The sequence below is a fragment of the Nomascus leucogenys genome, chromosome 21 (genome assembly GCF_006542625.1).
Source record: "Nomascus leucogenys isolate Asia chromosome 21, Asia_NLE_v1, whole genome shotgun sequence".
NCBI lineage: Eukaryota > Metazoa > Chordata > Mammalia > Primates > Hylobatidae > Nomascus > Nomascus leucogenys.
The window spans coordinates 62,838,439-62,863,235 of NC_044401.1; the positions used below are offsets into that span (position 1 = coordinate 62,838,439).

General features: G+C 38.7%; 1 protein-coding gene and 1 pseudogene across 6 annotated transcripts in view; both read right to left on the reverse strand.

The window, feature by feature from the left end:
• CNTN4 (contactin 4) overlaps positions 1-24,797 on the reverse strand; it is a 995,624-nt gene that overhangs the window by 716,286 nt on the left and 254,541 nt on the right. The window lies entirely within an intron of this gene.
• LOC115832032 lies at positions 12,833-15,337 on the reverse strand (annotated as a pseudogene).

The window sequence follows — 24,797 nt, forward strand, 5'->3', positions numbered from 1 at the left end:
AAATGAGAGGGAAGTGTTGGGATGACTTGTGATGCACCAAAGAAAATAGAAACAGCATGACACTTTGGCAAAGCCAAAGTTTGTTTAGAAATCACTTCTCTAACAGATACCCTCTGCAAGGCAAAATAATGCCTCAGATAATATCTGTAGGTAGCAATTTCTATTTTATGGCAAAGACATGCCATATATTTAGAGACACTAGAGACTGTCTACTGTCAACTTGTTGATTAATTTCAAAGTTAATACACAATTATAAAACCTTTTTTGACTGAAGCAGATTTTACAATGACTTTCCAAGATATCACATTATATGTATATTGTCAGATAGACTTTCCATTTTTCTGAAGTGTGTGACACAGTGCAACAATAATCAATGGATTGGGACTTTGCTGAAATAAGTAATAGATTATGATACAAAATGGTAAATTATATCTAAATATAGGTCTAACATTTTGGGAAAGTCATTAATCTTTTTCTCATTTATTTGATCACTATTTCAACCGGGGACACTTGATTAGTATTGCTAAGGGTGAAGAATGTGATCTTCCTTTAATTTCATCATTAAATGAAAATTTGAACATTCATTTATATTTTCTGTATTTAAGATAGTTTTGGAATTCAAGACTTTTTAATTTCCTCATGGTCAATATGCTTAATGACTAGAATATAAATATTTTATTGCTTCCAATAATTATTTCTCATTAGAAGCATGGCCTTTTTTTCCTTTTTTTCAAATAAGTCTTGCCACATTAGTGAGGTCCATCAGGAATGCATGATGTCCCGACTTCACATATAGATGCAAGACAAGTCAACAACACCACTGGAGATTTTTAGTTTATGTGAAAATGCAACGGACTTCTGAGGACCTACTCTGTGAAGTATACTGGGTAGTTACAGATCATTCTCAAGCAATCTAATGAAATGGGTAACATTTTTAAGTTAAACTCTTAATATACACAGAGGATGTGACATCAAGGGAAAAGAACAACTCTTCTTTTTAGGTATTAGAGTTAAACTGCATGAAGAAGCATGGAGGTGAACTTCCCTGTAGAATGATTTTAAGGGAGCTGGGTGACCTTCCTTGCAGAGACAACCTGTACTATCCAAAACTCTGTCTGGGATCCAGAGATAGGTAATTCTGTATTTTCCACACAAGCCAATTCATTCCACAATCTATGGACAGACAATAGTAAATAAGTGTTCATGAATATCACCTTCTACATAAGAAGCCCATTTTCTTTACTGAGGCAGATCAGCACTTGCATTACAAAAGAACCATCTTCTTTAGGGGTTCTAAAATAGAGCTGCTAAATATTCCTGCCATGTATCCCGGAGAACAAAAGTTCTCCTAATCCTAACAAAGAAATCATTATTATTGATTAAAATGTCATTTCAGTCAGAGATCAGGAACCCCCCAAAAAAGATCATTTTTGCTTTCCAAATTAACCATAAAAAGTTTAAACTGTAAGTGAAATGCCATTCTGTGCTGTTGCAATGAATTTCCAATAATTGTATCTACTTTACACTGGCTCAAAAACATTGCCTTAATTAGGTTGACCTTTAAAGAGCTTTTCTAGAACTGAAATTCCTTAAAATGCTTCCACATACTGTATCTGCACAGAATCTATCTGTCCAAATATGACTATAAAAGCTTTAAAATCACAACTTAATATTTATTTTAGGCGCCGATATTATTGATACTTCTGCCAAACATCAAGATCCTACTTAAAACCCATTAACAGATTTTAAATTTTAATACATGCTTGTACCAGACGCATTTGCCTAATGCTGAAAACTAGATTCTTAGGTGGGGTGAAGAGTAGACAAAAACTACAGCTTGCTTCACAACATCAAGCAAACAGTAACTCATGTATCCATTTAAAGAGTGTTTTTAAAATAAGTGTGACATCCATACTTTCTAATTATTACCTTGGCTTTCAGTGTTCAAAACCAACACAGTTGTATGTACTTGATTCACAGCATTCCTGGGAAGTACAGAAAAGCAGTCCTCCCTTTTAGGGATGAGAAAAGAGGTGCAGGCAGAGTAATTATTTCATTAATCTCTAGGTCTTTAAACAGCCACTACCTCCTCCTGCCCAAGGAGTACAATGGTGCTTAACCCATGTGGGGCCTACCTCACAGATTTTCTGAGGTTAACTAAAGAACACCAGTCCATCACTGAATCTGTAATTACTGGAGGAATCTTTGAGATTAATTGGTCTAACCCCAGTTTTCTTCCCTGCCTTAAAATGTTTTGGGAACCCCAGGGGGATTAGAAACAAAGCCCTTTTCAGGTCAATCTATTTATTTTATTTTATTATGATTTTTGAGACACAGTCTAACTGTGTTGCCCAGGATGGAGTGCAGTGGCGAGATCTCGGCTCATTGCAACCTCAGCCTCCAGGTTAAAGTGATTCTTGTGCCTCAGCCTCGCAAGTAACCGGGACTACAGGCCCACGACACCATGCCTGGCTAATTTTTGTATTTTTAGTAGAGATGGGATTTCACCATGTTGGCCAGCCTGGTCTCAAACTGGCCTCCAGTGATCCGCCCACCTCAGCCTCCGAAAGTGCTGAAATTATAGGTGTGAGCCACCACACCTGGCCTAAGTCAAACAATTTATTACAGCCTACCTAACACTAGATCCCACATCTTCTGACTCTCACTCAATTGGTTTTTCTACAGCCTCCTTCCTCTTTTCCTTTTCTAGAGCTGAAGAAATAAAAACATTCCTGTCAGGCTCTAAAAGCCAGCTAGCCAGCCCCAAAAGACAACGAATTTACTTGGAAAAGCTGCTTTCCTTTATAAATTCACATTTTTCAGAGGACATTAGGGATTGGAACCTGGTGTCAAATTTCAACTACGTCCCTGATTAATAGTTTTGGAACAATGCGTATACTTCCTATATGGACATAGACAATCATCTTGTAGCACTGAATATGTCACATCCTATGTTAAACAAGGAAGAATATACAAATTAGAAATATATTTATATTTTATTGCCCTTTGGATTCTACATTCTATCACATATTTCTAGCCACAGTGTTCATAAGTCTTTAAGTTTATCTGTTTTCAGCAAGCATTAAAAGCCATTTATGTCTCCTTTATAATACTGCTTCAATCTTTTAAGTTTTAAGCCTCTGAAGCATATGTCCTCAATAAAAATGAATAAATAAATAAATAAAGCTACTGCAAGTGCTTGTCATTACTCCCTCCCCAGGATGTAACAAAAGATTATTGTGAGAATGATCACATTTATGCAACTTTCCTATTCTAAGCAATAACATAAGCCCTTATTACCAGAGCTTATGTCATCATTTATATGAAAAATATGATTGTTTATTTAAATGAGATGAAATTGTTTCTATCTAAGCCAAATAGCACAAAGTAATCAGATGCTGGTTTTAACTCATCTACTGAAAATATATTTGCATACTTACAGAACTTGGCCAACTGCTGTATTTTAAATAGTACAACTACATGCACTGATTATTTAGCATGTTTCCCAATCATTGCCTGCCGGAGGAAATTATTGAATAGAAATCACATCAGCATCAATTTAGCTTTGAGTTTCTAACAGGTCTAGTGAGAACAGTTTAACAGACAGGTAAATATTAAAATTATTCCAGAACTTTTTTCTTCATTCATTCATTCATTCAAAAATATATGTTACATGAAAAATAAGTCAAAGGCACTGGGGATATAATCCTGAACACGAATCTAGTGGAGGAACAAAAATTAAATAATAAAAGAAATACAAAAACAACCACTCATTCAACAAATGTTATACTGAGAGCCTACTATGTACAAAGCACTATTATAAACATTTGAGTTACATCTTTGAACAACATGGACAAAATCAGGTGCTCTTTGAGATCATATTCCAAGATGCTGAGACAGATGCAAGGGTAAATGCTAGAGGAAAAAAGGAAAAAGTGAAGGGCAAAAGTGAGCCAGAGCATTGGATTTGGGGTTTGTAATTTTAAATGGGGTATTAAAGGTAAATTGTATTGAAAAGTGATATATGAGCAAACTTTAAAAAGGCAGTAAGTACCTTGAATAAGCGCTACAAAAGAAAGAGTTGAATGGCTCACTGGCATGTATGAGCCACAAAAAGAACGCTAGTCTTTACTCCAAGGGCAGTGGGAACCTAACCTCAGGGGATATCAAGGTTAACTTAAATTTCTGGCTGGCTTGATGAACTATGTTACAAGGAACCTCTGGGTATCAATCCATTCTCCCATAAATGCAGCATCTGGGATAAATGATCAGCAACCATTCTACACATTCTCCCACTTCCCTCTCAAATTATAACCCAAAACAAGTAAAGACGTTTGCATTTTAATTCTCACTCGATATAAACCTGAAATTATGAAATTGTCAAGCAATGCAACAACTTTGCTATACTTAGTTTGGTGCTTTTCAATCACGCTTTTCAGGTGGAGGGTAGTGAAACTTAACACTATCAATAGATTGATAGTCTTAAAAACTGCATGCCTAATCTTCCACCAAAAGAGGGAGATGGGGGGATGCACCATGTAATTTGAAAAACTGGTATATATTCACCTCCTGGTTGAGAAAAATTGGGATAAGTCTCTAAAATTTTATCATTTTTTGGATCTATAATAATAATTCATCAATACTGGTTAACAACAAGTAACACATTCACTTACACAAAATATCAGAAGATACCTGTACTTGAAATTAGCACCATATTTAGAATAAGAGACTCATTCCATAAACTACAAACCACTTTCTCTGATGAAAAATATGCAAATCGTTTGAATCAAATCGTCTCATTAAGCAGCTATCATTCCAATGTTGTCAGATCAAACAGGAACAAAATCAGTAGGGGGTAATTCATTACTCTGTCACCTCTCCCTCCTCTATCCATGCTCATTTCATTCTTTTGGATGTCATTATACTTGACTATGGTACTCTGGTACACTCTAACCCAGTTTTTTTGTAAGTCATTTTCATGACCATTTTATGATTTCAGGAAAACCAAAGTATGACAGTTATAAAACATTTCTCTTCAACATAGTATCATTACTGAGCTTTTTTCATTTTAATGGAGTCAACATACTACAGAATGGCTAACACTGGGCTTGTATTAAGTGCTTTTAAAGATATTAAATATCAGAGATAAATTTTGTGACATGGTGCCTTTAGATGTAGATAACTAAGCTCTCTGCTGGCCTCAGCCTTTGAATTCAGTTGTGTGTATTAAACAGAACAGAGAGAATGTGAAAGCAAAATAATATTTTTTCCCCAAGTTTTGGAACTAAAAGTGGTGTCGGGACTCAATTTACCAGGGCTGGGCACTTTGTTGGCAAGGCTGTGTTCCTGCACTATCAGTGAGTTCAGAGGCTCTTTGGAAAATTAACGGTAAAAACAGAGTATCAGTATGGACAATTGTATATCAAAAGGATGGTGACAGTATAAACAGGCCCAGACATTCACAAGAGGGAAGTATCATTTTACTTAGGAGAAATAATTAAAGCACTACTCTATCAGGGTGGATAAAAGAAAGGAAGCCGGTTCTAAATCAATGCAATTGTTAGTATTTCTTTTCTTTTTTTTGTTTTTTTAACTTTCTGACAAGTTTTGTAATTTCTACAATTAGATGCAAGGCAGGGCTCTACTTCAGAGAAGAACCTCGCGCATTCTTGAAGATGTAAATATATTTCTAATTTCCAAGCAGGAGGAAGAAAGCATCTGGTTTCTAAGAGAACCTGGACATTCTGCAGCATGGGCTCAAATCCTGATGATAAAGTCATTATGTATAATGTGGGGGCATCCTATTCTCCCTAAAATTAGGAACATTTGTGATTTCTGGCAACTTTCCTAATTGCTGCAACCTCTTGCTAATCTTTGTACAGATGAGGCTTCCTTGGAGAGCCTCTTGCTCTTCATATCAATATCTGTCATTTAATACTTAGAAGAAATAATACAGGCTGCAAAATAATAATGGCTATGATGTTTTAAAAACTGATACAAGACCAACGATAGTAATATCATTAGCACAGTGAGAGGGGAAAGTCCTATTCTCACCTGTTTTGTGAACAGGAGTTTAAAATGTTAGCTTTCCAAAATTCAAAAACAGGGACAATGCCTAGGTTTTATAACCAATAAAAATCATAATTTTGGGGCCGCGTGTGGTGGCTGATGCCTGTAATCCCAGCACTTTGGGAGGCTGAGGCGAGCAGATCACGAGGTCAGGTGTTCAAGACCACCCTGGCCAACATGATTAAACTCTGTCTCTACTAAAAGTAGAAAACAATAGCCGGGCATGGTGGCAGGTGCCTGTAATCCCAGCTACTCAGGAGCTGAGGCAGGAGAACCGCTTGAACCCGGGAGGCGGAGGTTGCAGTGAGCCGAGACCTTGCCACTGCACTCCAACCTGGGCGACAGAGTGAGACTGCATCTCAAAAAAAAAAAAAAAAAAAAAGATCACAATTTTTATTGACATGTTTCTGTGCTTTAGCCTTAGGATTAGCTCAACACACAATAAAAGTTTAATTCACCATCCAATTTCACATTATCATTTTCCTCTTCACTTCTTTATAATGCTAGAGCTGTGCCTATAAGTTAACCAGAGAAGAAAACTTATTTTCTTGCTTTGTAGTCACAACCATACACTTGAACACTGCAATAGTAATCTCCTAATGCAGTCAGAGAGTTTATAGTCTTGCACTTCTGTTCAGTTATTTTTTTATTATTTAAGAAAATGTGAAGGGCCCAGTTTATTCATATTTTTATCTCAAATACCATCCCTAATAGGTATTCATAGATCTGAGAGAACAGTCTCAAGCTAATTTAGAAATGCTTTGGAATTAGTAATCTATTAACCCCGATAAATTTGTGGGGTGTCAAAATAAATAGCAGGACAACTTGCAGATAGGATAGGTAGAGAAAGGCAGGTTCAAGTAAAAGATGGGTTTTGAGTCCAATTGACCTACGTAAATGGCTAGACACTTCCACATATAAACTCAAACTAAAACACAGATCAAAGAGAAGCCTTGAAATGGGAGGTTAAAAAAAAAAAAAAAAAGAAGTGTTCTAGCTGTATTTGGATAAAGTACTGAATTGTAAAGCTATAGTGAACCATTGAGAAGGTTCATGCTTAAATAAATCTAGAGGTAAGCTCAATAGAAAATACTTACAGATCCTGAGGCCAATCTAATGACACTCAGTAGGGCCAAATGGTTAAAGGCTGAAATAATCTGAACGTTTTTAGGAGTTACAGAGAAAAAAAGTTTCAATGTATTCTCTCCTTGTGTTAAAAAGATGCCGGGTGCAATGGCTCACGCCTGTAATCCCAGCACTTTGGGAGGCCGAGGCAGGTGGATCGCCTGAGGTCCGGAGTTCGAGACCAGCCTGGCCAACATGGTGCTAGCCCTGTCTCTACTAAAATTACAAAAATTAGCCAGGTGTGGTGGTATGTGTCTGCAATCCCAGCTACTCGGGAGGCTGAGGCAGAAGAATCACTTGAACCTGGGAAGAGGAGGTTGCAGTGAGCCGAGATTGTGCCATTGCACTCTAGCCTGGGCAACAAGAGCAAAACTGCCCCCCCCCCCCAAAAAAAAAGACTCAGCTCAAAGCCAGGTGACATTTTTCCATCAGTAGAAATATATTCTAACTTCACTTATCCAGTGTACACTGTAACTATAATTAAGATTTTCGTATTTTCAAGGCTGGTTTGTGTTTGTCATTTCATGTAAATAATCCAAAAATGTGATCGGGGAGTGAGCAGTTTAATCTTACAAATATAGCACTAGTAATTTGCCATTGTATTTTTAAAATAAAATCTGGAAAAGCAACTTATATATATTGCAAGTCTCATTTGATAAGCTTTTCCCAAGAATAATAAACAGTTTGCTTTTAGAGGTCCAGCATTTTTTTCTTCTGCAGATTAGTGTGTTTTCTGTAATTTTGTGTAGTTTTTTCATTTTGTTTTCATGCTAGAAACTACTTTTTCTCATATACGATTTCTGTGCTCATACACACACCACAGAGAGAGAACTGTACAATCAATATTACAAAATGAAGGTTCAATATAGGGAGATTCAAGAGACCACATATATTAAATCAGAGGATCATCCCACAAAGTACATATATCCTTAATATTTTGGGTTTCTACAAACTAAGCATGAATACTTTTAGTTAAAATTGTTTGAGTGCAACATATTAAACATGGTATTCTTTAGCTCTTAAAGTTATGTGAACAAAGTAAGATAAAAGCGTACAATAAAATCTCTGAAAGAAATGGACTTTGAATCCAAGGTTTGGTAGATTTTGTTTCACTTCTTTTTATTTATTTATTATTATTATTTTTTTTTTTTCAGACAGAGTCTCGCTCTGTCACCCAGGCTGGAGTGCAGTGGTGCAATCTCAGCTCACTGCAAGCTCCGCCTCCCGGGTTCAAGTGATTCTCCTGCCTCAGCCTCCCCAGTAGCTGGGACTACAGGCGCCCGCCACCATGCCTGGCTAATGTTTTGTATTTTTAGTGGATACGGGGTTTCACCGTGTTAGCCAACATGGTCTCGATCTCCTCACCTCATGAACTGCCCGACTCGGCCTCCCAAAGTGCTGGGATTACAGATGTGAGCCACTGCGCCCAGCCTTATTTTTTAACAAAGAGGAAAACTGTAATTAGAAAAGTATTATCATGAATGAAAATGGGCATAAGTTTTAAGTCAGAATCCCAGAATTTAGGTCCTGACGTTTAAAATTTTCTGGATGACTTATAAAAAGACTTTACTTGTATGAAACTGACAACATTATTTGATGAATTTAGTTTCCTGGATTCTCAGTTAATTAAAACACATGAAAATGTACTTTTTTTCTACCTGTGTAAATTCACTTTTTGGAAATTGAAATAACCAAGAAATGAAGAGGCTTTCCAAACACTGATAGGCTGCCAGTAGAGAAAGCAGTATAACTGAGAGCTAAGGTTCAAAGAACAAGTTGAAAATATCATGTAATCAAAATTACCCAAATTCATTATGGAGTTGCCATGTTGGGTATGGATAAAATATTGTATTGCAACTTCCTTACCCCCAAAGGATAAATAAATGCTTTGAAAAATGTTTCCAATGCAAAGTTAAATTGCTCCACTGTTAATATAATTTTTTAGACTAGGAAAACTGTATTTGAGGCAGAACCAAAACCAAAAATAAAACATTTTACCCTCTTTTCATCAAGCCCAACATAGAGAGATTTCTGTGTTCTGTGTTTATGTTTTGTTTTATTTTTTCCTAGCATTGAAATAGGTCACTGTTTTTAAATTCAGCACTATATGTGGATGACTTTTGACTTGTATTTAGGGACTACATGGTATAATTTTTTTTAAATTTAAACTCTAGAATCACACTGAGAATTGCAAGATAGTCACACAAAAGAGGCAGATGGGAACTTGGAGAAGGGAATCTCAGGTCTCATCTCAGCCTCACTTTGGCAAGAAGGATCACCAGTGGAACGTAAGAAAGAAATATATGTACATTCTATTGTCTCTTTCTCCCACTTTTTCTCTCTTTGCATTTCCCCAATTCCTTGTTCCCTCATTATTAACTGGGTAGAACAAAGTTTGAAAAGATAAATTTGTGTTCAATGTAATTCAACATCATTAAGATTAATTTGTCTGGGCCTGGAAGTTAATGGGAAACATGTTCATTCAGAAATTAGAAAGTCAAGTTGAGGACAAATCATGAAGCATGGTGAATGTCAAGATTGAACTCATTACTCCAGAGAATGGGGCTGACTTTTGCCCATATGAGGGACCAAGAGGAGCTGTGTTTCAGGCAGGTTAAACGTAGGAACTACTCAGGGAGTGCAGATGAAAGAAACTGTCAGGCTGAACCAAGTAAGGTAATTTGGCATTGAGGAGAAAAGAGATCTTGGATACATTATTATCCGTACTTGTTACAAGGGCTTCAAATCCCATTACAGTCTTTCCTGTCATCATAAAAAAATATTAAACCAAATAACAACTGTAGGAGTTTTCAAAATTGAAAATTTAGAAACGGTACTGCCTAGGTTTTCTTGTAGGATTTTAATGGTTTTAGGTCTAACATATAAGTCTTTAATCCATCTTGAATTAATTTTTGTATAAGGTGTAAGGAAGGGATCCAGTTTCAGCTTTCTACATATGGCTAGCCAGTTTTCCCAGCACCATTTATTAAATAGGGAATCCTTTCCCCATTTCTTGTTTTTGTCAGGTTTGTCAAAGATCAGATAGTTGTAGCTATGCGGCATCATTTCTGAGGGCTCTGTTCTGTTCCATTGATCTATGTCTCTGTTGTGGTACCAGTACCATGCTGTTTTGGTTACTGTAGCCTTGTAGTATAGTTTAAAGTCAGGTAGCGTGACGCCTCCAGCTTTGTTCTTTTGGCTTAGGATGAAGAAATGCTCATCATCACTGGCCATCAGAGAAATGCAAATCAAAACCACAGTGAGATACCATCTCACACCAGTTAGAATGGCCATCATTAAAAAATCAGGAAACAACAGGTGCTGGAGAGGATGTGGAGAAATAGGAATACTTTTACACTGTTGGTGGGGCTGTAAACTAGTTCAACCATTGTGGAAGTCAGTGTGGCGATTCCTCAGGGATCTAGAACTAGAAATACCATTTGACCCAGCCATCCTATTACTGGGTATATACCCAAAGGACTATAAATCATGCTGCTATAAAGACACACGCACACGTATGTTTATTGCGGCACTATTCACAATAGCAAAGAGTTGGAACCAACCCAAATGTCCAACAACGATAGACTGGATTAAGAAAATGTGGCACATATACACCATGGAATACTATGCAGCCATAAAAAATGGTGAGTTCGTGTCCTTTGTAGGGACATGGATGAAACTGGAAAACATCATTCTCAGTAAACTATCGCAAGGACAAAAAACCAAACACCGCATGTTCTCACTCATAGGTGGGAATTGAACAATGAGAACTCATGGACACAGGAAGGGGATCATCACACTCTGGGGACTGTTGTGGGGTGGGGGGAGGGGGGAGGGACAGCATTAGGAGATACACCTAATGCTAAATGACGAGTTAATGGGTGCAGGAAATCAACATGGCACATGGATACATATGTAACAAACCTGCACATTGTGCACATGTACCCTAAAACCCTAAAGTATAATAATAAAAAAAAAAATAAAAAATAAAAATAAAAATAAAACAAAAAAAAAAAAAAGAAAATTTAGAAACGTGCTTAAGTTACCAGGTGAAATACAGACGAAATATAAAATATTGTATTGTAACTTCCTTATCCCCAATGGATAAATAAATGCCTTGAAAAATGTCTCCAATACAAAGTCAAATTGCACTATTATTAATATTATCTCGTGGACTATGAAAACAGTATATTTCAGGGAGAACAAAAAGTAAAATAAAGAAATGTCAAGACTTGATATTGTCATGGCAATGGCCTAGATTCACCAAAGAGAGGTGTCTCTTTTAAAGAAAGTAACAATAGAATTTTTTCCCTTAACTTTGTTGGAATCACTAATAGGTGCTTTCAATTACCAGGAAACTAGATTCGTTGGGCCACATTTGACATAATTTTTTTCCTTTTACTTGTAATTTCCCAAACACAGTGCAATAGAGTATCCATTGACTTTATTTGCTTCATATGCAAGGCCTGCATTATAACTATTTAACTGACCTCCAGGGACTCAACTAGATTAAAAGAGATCTAGAATGGCTCTATTGTCAACAAATGCCAGAAGGTTCTTTTGAAATGATCTAACCTCAGCTAACATTTGAGAGGTTTGTTAAAGGAAATTCTGTTGTCAACACTTCCAAACATTCCAGTAGGACCCCTTTCTCCCTGCTGTGCCAACCCTCAGGGGTCCTTGGAAATAGAAAGATTAACAACAAAATAGAATAAAAACAGCAAGTGCAGCAACTATGATGATGACTATGTTGGAACTTTCCAATTTAATGAATTTCTATCTAATACTGTGCTAGGCATCTTATAAATATCCAGACAACTCTGAGATAAATATTATTTCCATTTAATAAAAAAGGTCTCAGCGAATCAGAGGGTTAAAGTTGTACTGCCAGCTGGTTTCAGCACTAGAGTTCAAATCTACCACTGTATGATTTCCAAAGTTAATTTAATTGAAATATACCATGTTGCCCACCCCAAACCAAGCCCCCAACTAGACAAGGTTAAGGAGTCATATTGAAATATTACAGCACTATATCCAGGCAAAGCTCTAGCTCTTAGATGGCTGAAACATAAAGTTGCCTAGTCTGTTATAAATATTCTATTCTTCAGTGATGGTTAAGAAGAGATCATATAACTGGAAATATGTAATAGGCATTATTTATTTTCTATTTGTAGGAAATCACCTACATTAAGGCTATAGATTATATGTTACCTTACTATTTATTGTTTCAGTCTTTGGCAGAATTACTACAGTCCATGCTTTATGAAGCTTACTATCAATACCACCTTGAAGATGACTTTAAATTATACAGAAAGCCACTTTGAAGAGGATGCTGACCAGTTATTCTCTATCTTCGTGAAAGTCTATAAAAGGAGGAAAGATGTTAGACTTTGGTAATTTTTGTAGACCGCATCAGAGTGCAGTGAAAAGAAAAGAGTATCCAGAGTCAGGTAGATGTGGATCTAAACTGCAGCTCCCAGGAATTACTAACTGAGACACCCTAGATAGAGATTCTACACATATAAAATAGGTGAATAATAATGTCTACCTCACATGGTTGTTATACAGCTTAAAAATGAGACATATAAATGACCTAGCTCTTCCATGTTGCAGAGAGAAAAGCTGCAGCCTTGGGAGTCAGAAAGATTATTTCTAACAGCATGTTTACCAATTACTAATTGTAGTCTTAACCTAGTAGGGCATTTTAGAACTTCTGAGACCTGGTTTTGTAATCTTTATGAAAAACAAAACACCTGCTTTAGAGGAAGAAGAGAGGCGACAGGCTTAGCCTAGTCCTGGCACTTGGTAAACAACCAATGCATGTTACTTCCCTCCCATTACACAGGAGACATTTGAAACATACTAGTTTATTTTCTTTAGTAACACCGAAAAATATTTTACCACAAGGTGACTGAAAACTTGGCTTACTAATGGAGAGGTGCAGAATGAAGATACTTTGACATTCTACCACATAAGAGAATCAGCCAGGCTTTGACTGGTTCAGATATAGATACCTACAATAATTCCACCCAATTAATGGATCAGAAGATCCTCCTGTAGAAACCTGGAATATTGTCTCAGCAGATACATGAAAAATAAGAAAATATAAAGAAAAAGGAAAAAAACAGTCTGTAATGTTCTTCAATTGCTTTATTTAGGCTTTATGTGAGAATCTTATCATAGTTGTTCTCCTTAAAAGTCTTCCCCTGTTTTCATTATTTATGTATGTATTGACTGATTGATTGTTTTTTGGGAGAGAGCAGTTTTATTAACATCACAGCTTCCCTTTTTCTCTTCCCCATCCAAGCACCCAGGTCTAGGGTCCTTGGTCAGTTCAAAAGTTAAAGCTGGAGGCCACTGGAGCTGTCATCTCCCAAGTAAGTGAATGTGCAGGTAATTTATGGATTGTTCACCCAGCTTCTCATCATTGATCACAAGTCGGTATCCATCTCCTAGGCCCTCAGCCCTTGCTATCTTCTTAGACACAAGGAGTAGGTGTCCAAGAAGCTGCTGTCTTCTTCTTCGGCCTGCTTAATCCGAGGAATGGGCTTCTTAGGAATGATCCGAAAGTGCACAGGAGCCTATGGAGCCACATCAGGGAATACAAGACACTGCTAGTCCTCATATAGAATGTAGCCTGGGAGGTGATGGTCCAGGATCCCACAGAAGATGGTTGGGGCTACACCCCCAGGAATTGCCCGCTGGGCCTTGGTCATTTCATTCCCACCAGTCACCTACAGCTCCTCAGATGTGTGTGCTGCGCAGCCCTGTGGCCGCCATGGCTCTGCAGAAGGCACAACCCAGCTGCCAGCACCATGGCCACCACCATCTTGCCAGGGCTGGGAATAACCTCCTTCTCTTGTTTTTAGAATAAAGTTAGAAATCCTTTACATGGAATATAGGGACCCCTGGTAGATCTGGGCCCTGCCTAATTCTCAAGCCACTCTCCTTAACTGCTGCACTTAGTCATACTTGGTTCCTTACAGTTTTTTGAATGCACCAAGCTCATGCCTATGCTGGTCCCACTCCCTGGAATGCTTAAGCAACCTGGTCAACTCTTACACCTCCTTTTTTCTACTTAAATGGAACTTTTACTAGACCCCTCCAACTCAGGTCTTTCTATAGTCCCTGTGTTTCTGCTGACCATAAATCACTTATCTATATTAAAATTTTAATATGTATTTAAGTAATTATTTGTTTCACATCTGTCTCAGATCCTGCGGAATTACAGAGCTAATGAGAACAATGTGTCTCTCCTGCTTCCTCACAGACTCGCAGGGCCTATCAAGAAGCTCACTGCTCAATGTCTATATCATGAATGAAGTCACTAATGCTACAGCCACACAACAGTACAAGAGAAGTTATTTCTCCAGCTTTTTCAGGTAGAAAATATTTTTATTTTATAAAAGTAAATTTTTTTTATAGCAGCGGAACATGTCATTTCCAGCCTAATTACTCCGCTCTTATTCCAATACAGTTGGATAAACACATTAGGTAATCAATTTCTCCTTTTTAGTGGGGGCTGAATGTATGAGCTAACAAGGCCAAAGTCACAGAATGACTCCAGGGTATAGTGCAGAGCAGGGTTTCTCAACCTTGACACTTGACATCTTTGGCCAGATGATTCTTTCTTATAGAGACCATCTTCCGCATTGTAGCATGCTTAGCAGCATACCTGGCAGCTACCCCACTGGTTACAAAATAGCACCTATCCTCCAGTGTTGACAACTAAAAATGTCTCCGGACACTACCAAGTAACTCCTGAGGGACAAAATTGCCCCTGGTTGAAAAGCACTGAGTTAGAACAACTGTATTAATACAAATTCCTTGTTCTCAGTGAGTTGCAAACCAAGGTGAGTGAGGTTAATACAGGTACACACATAAAGCTGTGTTCTAGGAAGGAGATACAAAGAAAATGCTAGTAAGATTAAAGAAGAATCTCTTCTCCTTCAAGGATTTAGCATTTCATCATGTATTGTCTAATATAATTTATATCATGACCATGATACAAGTCACTTCCTTATTTACTTTATGAACTGCTTAAGAAAAGCAACAATACATTGTGCAATACCCACAACAGAGCCACAGTGAACATTTATAACAATCAGTATTCTGACTCATTACACTAGAGGAAATCCTGAACCCCACACCATTCTTTCAGACAGGTAAATATTGAGCATTTACAAATTTTTTAAATCCCAGTGATATGATAAGGATTTGTGTCCCCACCTAAATCTCATCTTGAATTGTAATCCCCATAATCCCCATGTGTCAAGGGAGAGACTGGGTGAAGTTAGCTGAATCATGGGGGTGGTTTTCCCCATGCTGTTCTCCGGATAGTGAGAGAGTTCTCACGAAATCTAATGGTTTTATAAGGGGCTCTTGCCCCTTTGCTTGGGAATTCGCCTTCCTGCTTCCCTGTGAAGAAGGTTCCTTGCTTCCCCTTAGCCTACCTGCATGATTGTTAAGTTTCCTGAGGCCACCCGAGCCATGCTGAACTGTGAGTTAATTAAGCCTCTTTCCTTTATAAATTACCCAGTCTTGGGAAGTTCTTTATAGCAGCATGAAAATGGACTAATACAGCCAGTTTTCAGTATTATGCAATATTGTGTTCATATTTCATTGGGTAAACATATTATAGAAGACTGAAATATGGACAAAATTATATTTTTTTCAGTATTTCCAGTTCACTGAAAGATGAAATAGAATTGTTTAAGGGGTGGGGGGCACAAAAGGAAAATCTTAAGGATTCCAGAAACATTTTTAAACTGAACAGTAAAATATTTCTTTACTGCTAAAAATAAGGGAATAAAAATTAATCATTAATTTATGCTCAAATTGACCTTCTGTTTAGAAGTTCTCAAACAGAATAGATTTCTCTTGCAATCTCCTACTTACTCTTTACCATCCTGTTCCAATGTCACCTCTCCTGTGACGTTTTCCATTTAGTTCATGCTTCAAATAACACAGGTCTAATCACAATAGTCATAATCTGTTCATATGACATAAAATATGTAAAAGTGCTTATGAGAACATCTGGCATATAATGTGTGGTAGTTTTTTCCTTCTAAGTCTGTAGATTAAGATGAATAATCTCTTTATCTGGTTTTCACTCTGCTTTGACTATTACTTCCTTTGAAACAAGGCTGTGCTTAACAGTATACTGCACAATACTTACAATTTGGTAGAAACTCCAAAATATCTGTTTAGCAAGTGAAGGAATTAGTGAATAAACAATCATATATATGGCCAGGCGCAGTGGCTCACGACCGTAATCCCAGCACTTTGGGAGGCCCAGGCGGGTGGATCACGAGGTCAGGAAACAGAGACCATCCTGGCTAACACGATGAAACCCTGTCTGTACTAAAAATACAAAAAATTAGCAGGGCGTGGTGGCGGGCACCTGTAGTCCCAGCTACTCTGGAGGCTGAGGCAGGAGAATGGCGTGAACTCGGGAGGCGGAGCTTGCGGTGAGCCGAGATCATGCCACTGCACTCCAGCCTGGGCAACAGAGCGAGATTCCGTCTCAAAAACAAAACAAAACAACATCATATATGTATGATTTCAGTTAAGCACATGCTAGTTTGGATTTGACTCAGTCTTAAGGTAGAAAATGATTTGTTTTAAATGATACCAATAAAAATCCCTCCATGTTTATATAACTTCTATCAGAAACTACAATTGTTTATAACAGATACAACACCAATTCCAGATAGGAACTCCTAAATGAACATTGAAGTATTATACACTCTACATATAATGTATGTTGTGCATTATACGTTGTAATAATTACATAGCTGTACGCAGTTCTCTCCAATCAGAAAATAAGCCCATCTGTAAAAACTAAGTTGACTCTATCTGTAAACTCATATCCGGCTAATTAAATGGTGCAGATGTATCTTTGGGACATCGAATCTACAAACTTACCATTTTATTATATGAGAGGGCTGTCATAGGTTGATTAAAATCTGCAAATAAATATTTACAATACTTCATTTGAAGAAGATAATTGTTTTACTTGGATGAGGTGAAAAGGTTCAGAATGATTAAAATATTTGATATAACTATGACATATTCATAAATCTACCAGTAGCACCTAACCACAACTGGAGGCCAGGAAAAAGTGCACTCTGCAGAGGCTCACGTAATCGTGAGAGAGAAAACCTCATGCTCCTACATACACACCCTGCACCGGACTAGCCATGTTTCTTCATTCATGACATCCTCTGGTATTTTATAAAAGGAACTTAGTCTCCTTGATCAAGTAACTATATTGGGAATACAAAATAATTTCTACAAAACTGCAGTATAGCGGTTCATTATTTATAACCAATAAATTGACATTAATAATACTGTTTTAGGTGCATGATGAAAAATGACTATGCACTTTAGTACTGATTTGTGTTGCCATTTTTTACCATTAATTCTACTTATACATGCTAATAGGAAAAGCAATGGTGTGGGGAATATGACATAGTAGATCATCTAAAATCATTTTTAATTGGTTCTGGAAAGCATGTCCTCCTTATTTTTCCCTCAGCAAGTTTACACTATTAATTTTTCAGTTTTGATTACAATTAAAACTTATTCCAGTCACCCAAGAGCATTCTAGGCACCAGAGGTAAGTAAAGAGAATTATCATTTTGCTATAGCTTAATCCTAAATATATTAAATGCTTCAGGAAATTAGAAAAGAATATTTGCTGAGTGCTTCCTATGCCAAGCACTGGTTAAGTGCTTTTAAATATGCTGTCATTTCATCCATATTATCCTGCAAGATAGGTGTTACTGTCTGCATGTTGTAGTTGCAAAAATTGAGGCTCAAAATGGAAAGCTTACCCAAGGTCACAGAAACTACCAAAACATTCCTCAATCTGTTAAGAGGACTGTGATATATATCTTAAATAGATAGAAATATTGTACCCTTTTTCTGTCAAGTTTCCTACAGATAAGGCTAGAAGAAATTGTTAGAAATCAAAAGAAATGATTTTGCTGCAGTTGACTTTCCCTCATCCACACTAAGTAAAATGTCACATGGGGTACACAGATGTTCCCAATCTACGGATGATGCTGCATACAGTTTATAAAACCAAACGATAAGTGTAGAATTCATGTATTACATAAAAGACGTAGCTGGAGTTATTTTAAAAACTTCTAAATGAAATATGATGTATTCTGTAGAGTATTATTTTGGAAATTCATTGAGTACCCCAGTATTTAAATTTACAGGCATTAAAGCATGATACCAAATACATACAGGATTAAGAAGATGATAGCAATTTATAGCAGTTAATCAAAGCTAAATTACGTGTTGCAGGATCACATAATTAGAATTGGACACTTTATTTTTGCATTGAGAAAGGACACAGACTGCTCACTGGAACGGTCCTTAATAAATCTAAGTTTTATTCTCATCAGTCTTCTTTAACCCCAGTTACTCATCTTGTTGCTGAAAATAAACTCTCAGCTGTCAAAATTTTAGTATCAATCAACAATCTCTCTGCAGCCTGGATTTTTTGCTTTGCAAAAGCTTGGCTGGAAAATAGATAAATCTGTTTCTGTGTATGTTTATGTTTACAATACCTACTAGAGCTGAAAACTAGACAGCGATAGTGAATTAAGGCTACGTATGCAATAATTTTCAGTAAAGTGAACAAAACAGCATGGAATCAACATAATAAATATTAGTCCCTTAAGTTGGTATAACAGAATCAACAGAATCTAGCTTTTAATTCCAACACCGTTACAAACTATATTGTCCTTAAGCAAGTAACCCACCTAAACTGAAATTTGTTCAGGTCTGAAATAAGAAGGTAGACTACTAATTTCTATTCTGAAAAGTACAGTGATTCTGGATATGAAAACAGTATCTTAACCTCATTGCTACTTAAGTACGGTCTGTGGGTCACCAGCATCAGGATCTTGCTTAGAAATGCAAAATCTCAGGTACCATACAAGCTTTCTAGGGCAGAATCTGCATTTGTAACAAGATTCCTAAGTGGTCTGTAAGCACTTTAAGTTTGAGAAGTACTGGTCTAGTTATCAAGTTGTAATAATAAACAACACCATACCATCTAATCTGCATAAATCTTATTGGGTTGACAATCCTGAAATTTCTAGTAAAAATGTGCTAGTCTTTAACAGTATCTAAGTGTCTCTTATAAAAATTTATTCTTAGTTAAGAAGCCAGATATTCCAAAAAAGGCCAAAGCCAAACACAGCATCTATTCCCTTATCCCTCCCTTTTTAAGCTGTAAAGCACTTTGCCTGTAATAAGTTCCTGGCCAGAGCTGAAAAAAAACAGCAACAGCGTCAGAAGTGTTTGAACAAGAGCAACTCCATCTTGAATAGGGGCTGGGTAAAATAAGGCTAAGATCTACTGGGCTGCATTCCCAGGAGGCTGGGCATTCTTAGTCACAGGATGAGATAGGAGGTTGGCATAAGATACAGGTCATAAAGACTTTGCTGATGAAACAGGTTGAAGTAAAGAAGATGGCTGAAATCCACCAAAACCAAGATAGTGAAGAGAGTGACCTCTGGTTGTCCTCACTGCTCATTATATGCTAATTACAATCCATTAACATACTAAAAGACACTCCCACCAGCGCCATGACAGTTTACGGATGCCATGGCAACATCAGGAAGTTACCCTATATGGTCTAAAAAGGGGAGGAACCCTCAGTTTCAGGAATTGCCCAACCCTTTCCTGGAAAACTCATGAATAATCCACCCCTTGTTTAAAATATAATCCAGAAATAACCATAAAAATGGGAAACCAGCTACACATGCCACTGCTCTGCCTATGGAGTAGCCATTCTTTTATTCCTTTACTTTCTTAATAAAATTGCTTTCACTTTATGGACTCTTCTCGAATTCATTCTTATGTGAGATCCAAGAACTCTCTCTTAGGGTCTTGATTGGGACCCCTTTCCAGTAACAACTGTTCTCCCCACCAATAGCTAGAAATGACATAAGCAACAGGAAATGGAAACACTGATACCTGTATTAGATTTTCTTTGATACAGGATTAGCAGTCAGGAAACACTGAGCCAATCAGGGTAAAAAGCACCCAGGCAACAACTGAGGGGAGGTCTAGAAGGCAGGAAGGAAGTGGCTTCCTGGTGTTAATTGTTATATACTAACTAGGTTTTGATAAACCCTGCCCCTGCTACAATTTGAATTAGATCACAATTGAGCATTGATGGCAATTTTCTGAATGTATTTTAAAAATCTTTGGGTTCTCTGCCAACAATGCAACTCTTTATCTTAGGAGGTCCTGGTTTTTCCTTGTACTAAAAACTGTTCGGAGCAGGAGATTTTTCTCACTGTGGTATTTCTGGTTAGGATACAGAGACCCAATCCAGTGGGTCATGTTAGTCCAGAGTTGGGATGGCCAGTATCAACTGAATACATACTAAGGTAGAAAGAAGAAACTGCAAAGATAAAAAAAAATACCTTCAGGGGTTGGAGGAGGGCACAGGAGGGGGTTGGGGAAGAAGAGAGAATGCTAAGTGCTCACAGGGTCCCTGAAATAGGTCCCAGAAATACAGGAAGGTAACCTTTGCTCCTGACCTGAATAAAACTGTTAAGTTCTATGAGATTCCTTGTATCCTTCCAGTAAACTAAATTCTTGTTTGGACTAAATTATGAGGGTTTCTGTTTCTGACAACTGAGATTTCTTGGCCAAGACATTGATCAAATGTGTGCAATGACAGCATATTTATGCTCCGTAGTTTTATACAGACCAAAAGTTCCTTGACATCAACATTGTAATTTTAGCTCATTGATTGACTCGCTAGGTGATCTTGAGCAAAATAGCTCTAGTTCTTTACTTTTCTGTATTCCTGTCCTTAAACACGAACAAAATTCTATCACTATGCTTTGACACAGGTCAGAAGTTAAGAGAAATGCTGAAGCTACTTGAGAAATAGGCATACTGCACATAATTCAAGGATGTTACTAAGCAGATGCTGGCTTGGGGGCATTCACAGCAGTTCTGGCAACTTTAAATAGCTAATACAGCTTCTGAGGCTGCCCAGCTACTGACACAGCAGGGCTTATCCACTGGGAGGCTATGACTCACTTATTCTGCCAACTCCTGGATGTAATCTGACACAATGTATCCCCAAGACACTTCCTGCTGCTAATGCTCCTATTTCTGTCTTGGAGCCTTTTAATTTGTATTTTCCTCAAATGGTTTATGCCTGCTTGTCAAGTGGGATTCTCACCTCACTTAGAACTCCTGGCTCTTTGATAAGGAAGAGTAGGTGGCAGGGAGAGCTGGCATGCCACAGAAACCCATGTAAGCAATCAACAGCTTACTTACAGCCAAGTGTGATTTTTTCTTCTGCCATACCAGCTGAAAGCACTACAGCACAACTGTCTGCTGCTAATATCAGACTCTCATACACAAAGTCCCTATTAGTACTTCACTGCAACTAGTTGCTCTGATATCACTCTGGTGGGTGCATTTCTTGAAGCCTACTTATGTAACTCCTTTCACTTAAGGTTCAAAATATTCAGGTTTTTCTTTTCTTTTCTGATGGAGTCTCACTCTTGCCACCCAGGCTGGAGGGCAGTGGCACGATCTCGGCTCACTGTAACCTCCACCTCCCGGGTTCAAGCGATTCTCCTGCCTCAGCCTCCTGAGTAGCTGGGATTACAGGCACCTGCCACCACACTTGGCTAATTTTTCTACTTTTAGTAGAGATGGGGTTTCACCGTGTTGGCCAGGCTGGTATTGAACTCCTGACCTCAGGTGATCCGCCTGCCTCGGCCTCCCAAAGTGCTGGGATTACAGGCATGAACCACCGTGCCCAGCCCAAAATACTCAGTTCTTATTCAACTGTAGCAATATGGAAGTGATTATGAATTCTGAGCCTGGAGTCAACATAGAACTGAATGGGAATCCCAACTCTGCTACAGATTTACACTGAGATACTGGGAAGCTTATGTAACCACTCTGAACTTAAGGTGTTTTAACCAGCAAGACGAAGAGATGTCATGAGATGTTGGAACCTACCTTAAGTTACGTCATAAGAAAATGTGTTTATATGGATTAGGAAAGTGCCTAGTATATCATATGTGCTCTAAATATATAAGCTGTCATCATTATCATCAAGTGAGGACTCCTTTATGTTTGGTTTTGTTTTTTTTTGAGATGGAGTCTCGCTCTGTCGCCCAAGCTGGAGTGCAGTGGCGCGATCTTGGCTCACTGCAAGTTCTGCCTCCCGGGTTCCTGCCATTCTTCCACCTCAGCCTCCCGAGTAGCTGGGACTACAGGCAACCACCACCGCACCTGGCTAATTTTGCTTTTATATTTTTAGTAGAGACAGTGTGTCTGGAATCGGTGGGTTCTTGGTCTCGCTGACTTCAAGAATGAAGCTGCAGACCCTAACGGTGAGTGTTACAGTTCTTAAAAGATGATGTGTCCAGAGTTGTTCATTCCTCCTGGTGGGTTCGTGATCTCGCTGGCCTCAAGAGTGAAACTGCAGACCTTCACGGTGACTGTTACAGCTCTTAAGGGCATAGCTCTTAATGGCCGTGCAGACCCAAAGAGTGAGCAGCAGCAAGATTTATTGCAAAGAGCAAAAGAACCAGATTTCCTAGATACACAGTGCTGATTGGTACATCTACAAAACCAGAGCTAGACAGAGTGCTGATTGGTGCATATACAATCCTCCAGCTAGACGTAAAAGTTCTCCCAGTCCCCACTAGATTAGCTAGACACAGAGCACTGATTGGTGCATTTACAAACCTTGAGCTAGACAGAGTGCTGATTGGTGCATTCACAATCCTTTAAACACAAAAGTTATCCAAGTCCCCACTAGATTAGCTAGATACACAGCACTGATTGGTGCGTTTATAAACCTGGAGCTAAACACAGAGTGCTGATTGGTGCATATACAATCCTCCAGCTAGACATAAAAGTTCTCCAAGTCCCCATCCGACTCAGGAGCCCAGCTGGCTTCACCTAGTGGATCCCCTGCTGCCTGCCAGTCCCGTGCGGTGTGCCTTCACTCCTCAGCCTTTGGGCAGTTGATGGGACCGGGTGCCACAGAGCAGGTGGTGGCACCCATTGGGGAGGCTCCGGCTATGCAGGAGCCCACCGCGGGGGAGCTCGGGCATAGCGGGCTGCAGGTCCTGAGCCCTGCCCCAAGGGGAGGCAGCAGAGGCCCGGTGAGAATTCGAGCGCAGTGCTGGTGGGCCAGCACTGCAGGGGAACCCGGCGCCCCCTCCACCCCTGCTGGCCCAGGTGCTAAGCCTCTTGCTGCCGGGGGCCAGCTGCGCCAGCCTGCCACTCTAAGTGCGGGGCCCATAGAGCCTGCGCCTACCCAGAACTCCAGCTGGCCTTCGAGTGCTGTGCAGCCCCAGTTCCCACCGGCGCCTCTCCCTCCATACCTCCCCACAAGCAGAGGGAGTCGGCTCTGCCCTCAGCCATCCCAGAGAGGGGCTCCCACAGTGCAGCGGTGGGCTGAAGGGATCCTCAAGTGCGGCCAGAGTGGACGCCTTGGCCTGAGGAGGTGCCTACAGCGAGCGAGGGCTGCTAGCACAGCACCTTGTCACCTCTCAACAGGGTTTCACCGTGCTAGCCAGGATGGTCTCAATCTCCTGACCTCATGATCCACCCACCTCGGCCTCCCAAAGTGCTGGGATTACAGGCGTGAGCCACCACTCCAGGCCTGTTTGTTTTTATTAGTATTAATTGATAAATTATAATTGTGTACACTTATGAGTAAAATGTGATGTTTGATATATGTAAAAATCAAAAATGATTAAACCGAGCTAATTAACATATCTATCACCTCACCTCTATTTTGTGGTGAGACATTTGAAATTTACTCTTAGGTTGAAATATACATTATCATTGATTATAGTCACCTTGCTATGCAGTAGATCTCAAAACCTATTCCTCTTGTCTATACATGAAACTTTGTACCTTTTGACCAACAACTCCCCATTCCCTCCCCCTCTCTCAACCCCCAACCTCAGTAACCATTATTTTACTACTTCTATGAGTTCAGTTTTTTTAGATTTCATAAACAGTAGTCCCCTCTTATCTATGGTTTGCTTTCTGGAGTTTGTTGATGCAGTCAACCACATTCCAAAAATATTAAATGGAAAATTCCAGAAAAAAAGAATTCATAAGTTTTAAATTCTACACCATGCCGAGTAGCGTGAAGAAATCATTCTCTGTCCTACTCCACGGGGAATGTATCTACCTCAGATAAAGGGGGATAAGTGAGATCATACATATTTACTTTCTGTTTTCGAAGCATGAGAACTCTGTTCTCTTTTTCTTTCAAATACAACTAAATATCATCCACTTTAGTGCGAGTAAGGTCACCCCTGTCCCATCTTTGAGGAAGAAAAAAAAATTATGGAAAAGTACGTTCTCTCCTTCTGCATGCTGAACATCAAGACTTTGGTTTTGTGTGAATCTGTGCCACTTTTAACCAAACATTTCTGCGCCTAAGTTTCCTGCACTATAAAATGAGATTTGGTCTGGACGTTATCTGGGGTACATTTTACTTATGTTATTCTATGAGTTTACTCTTTCTAGTTTGACTATTAGATGATCTCATACTCATGGCAGAAGTTGTA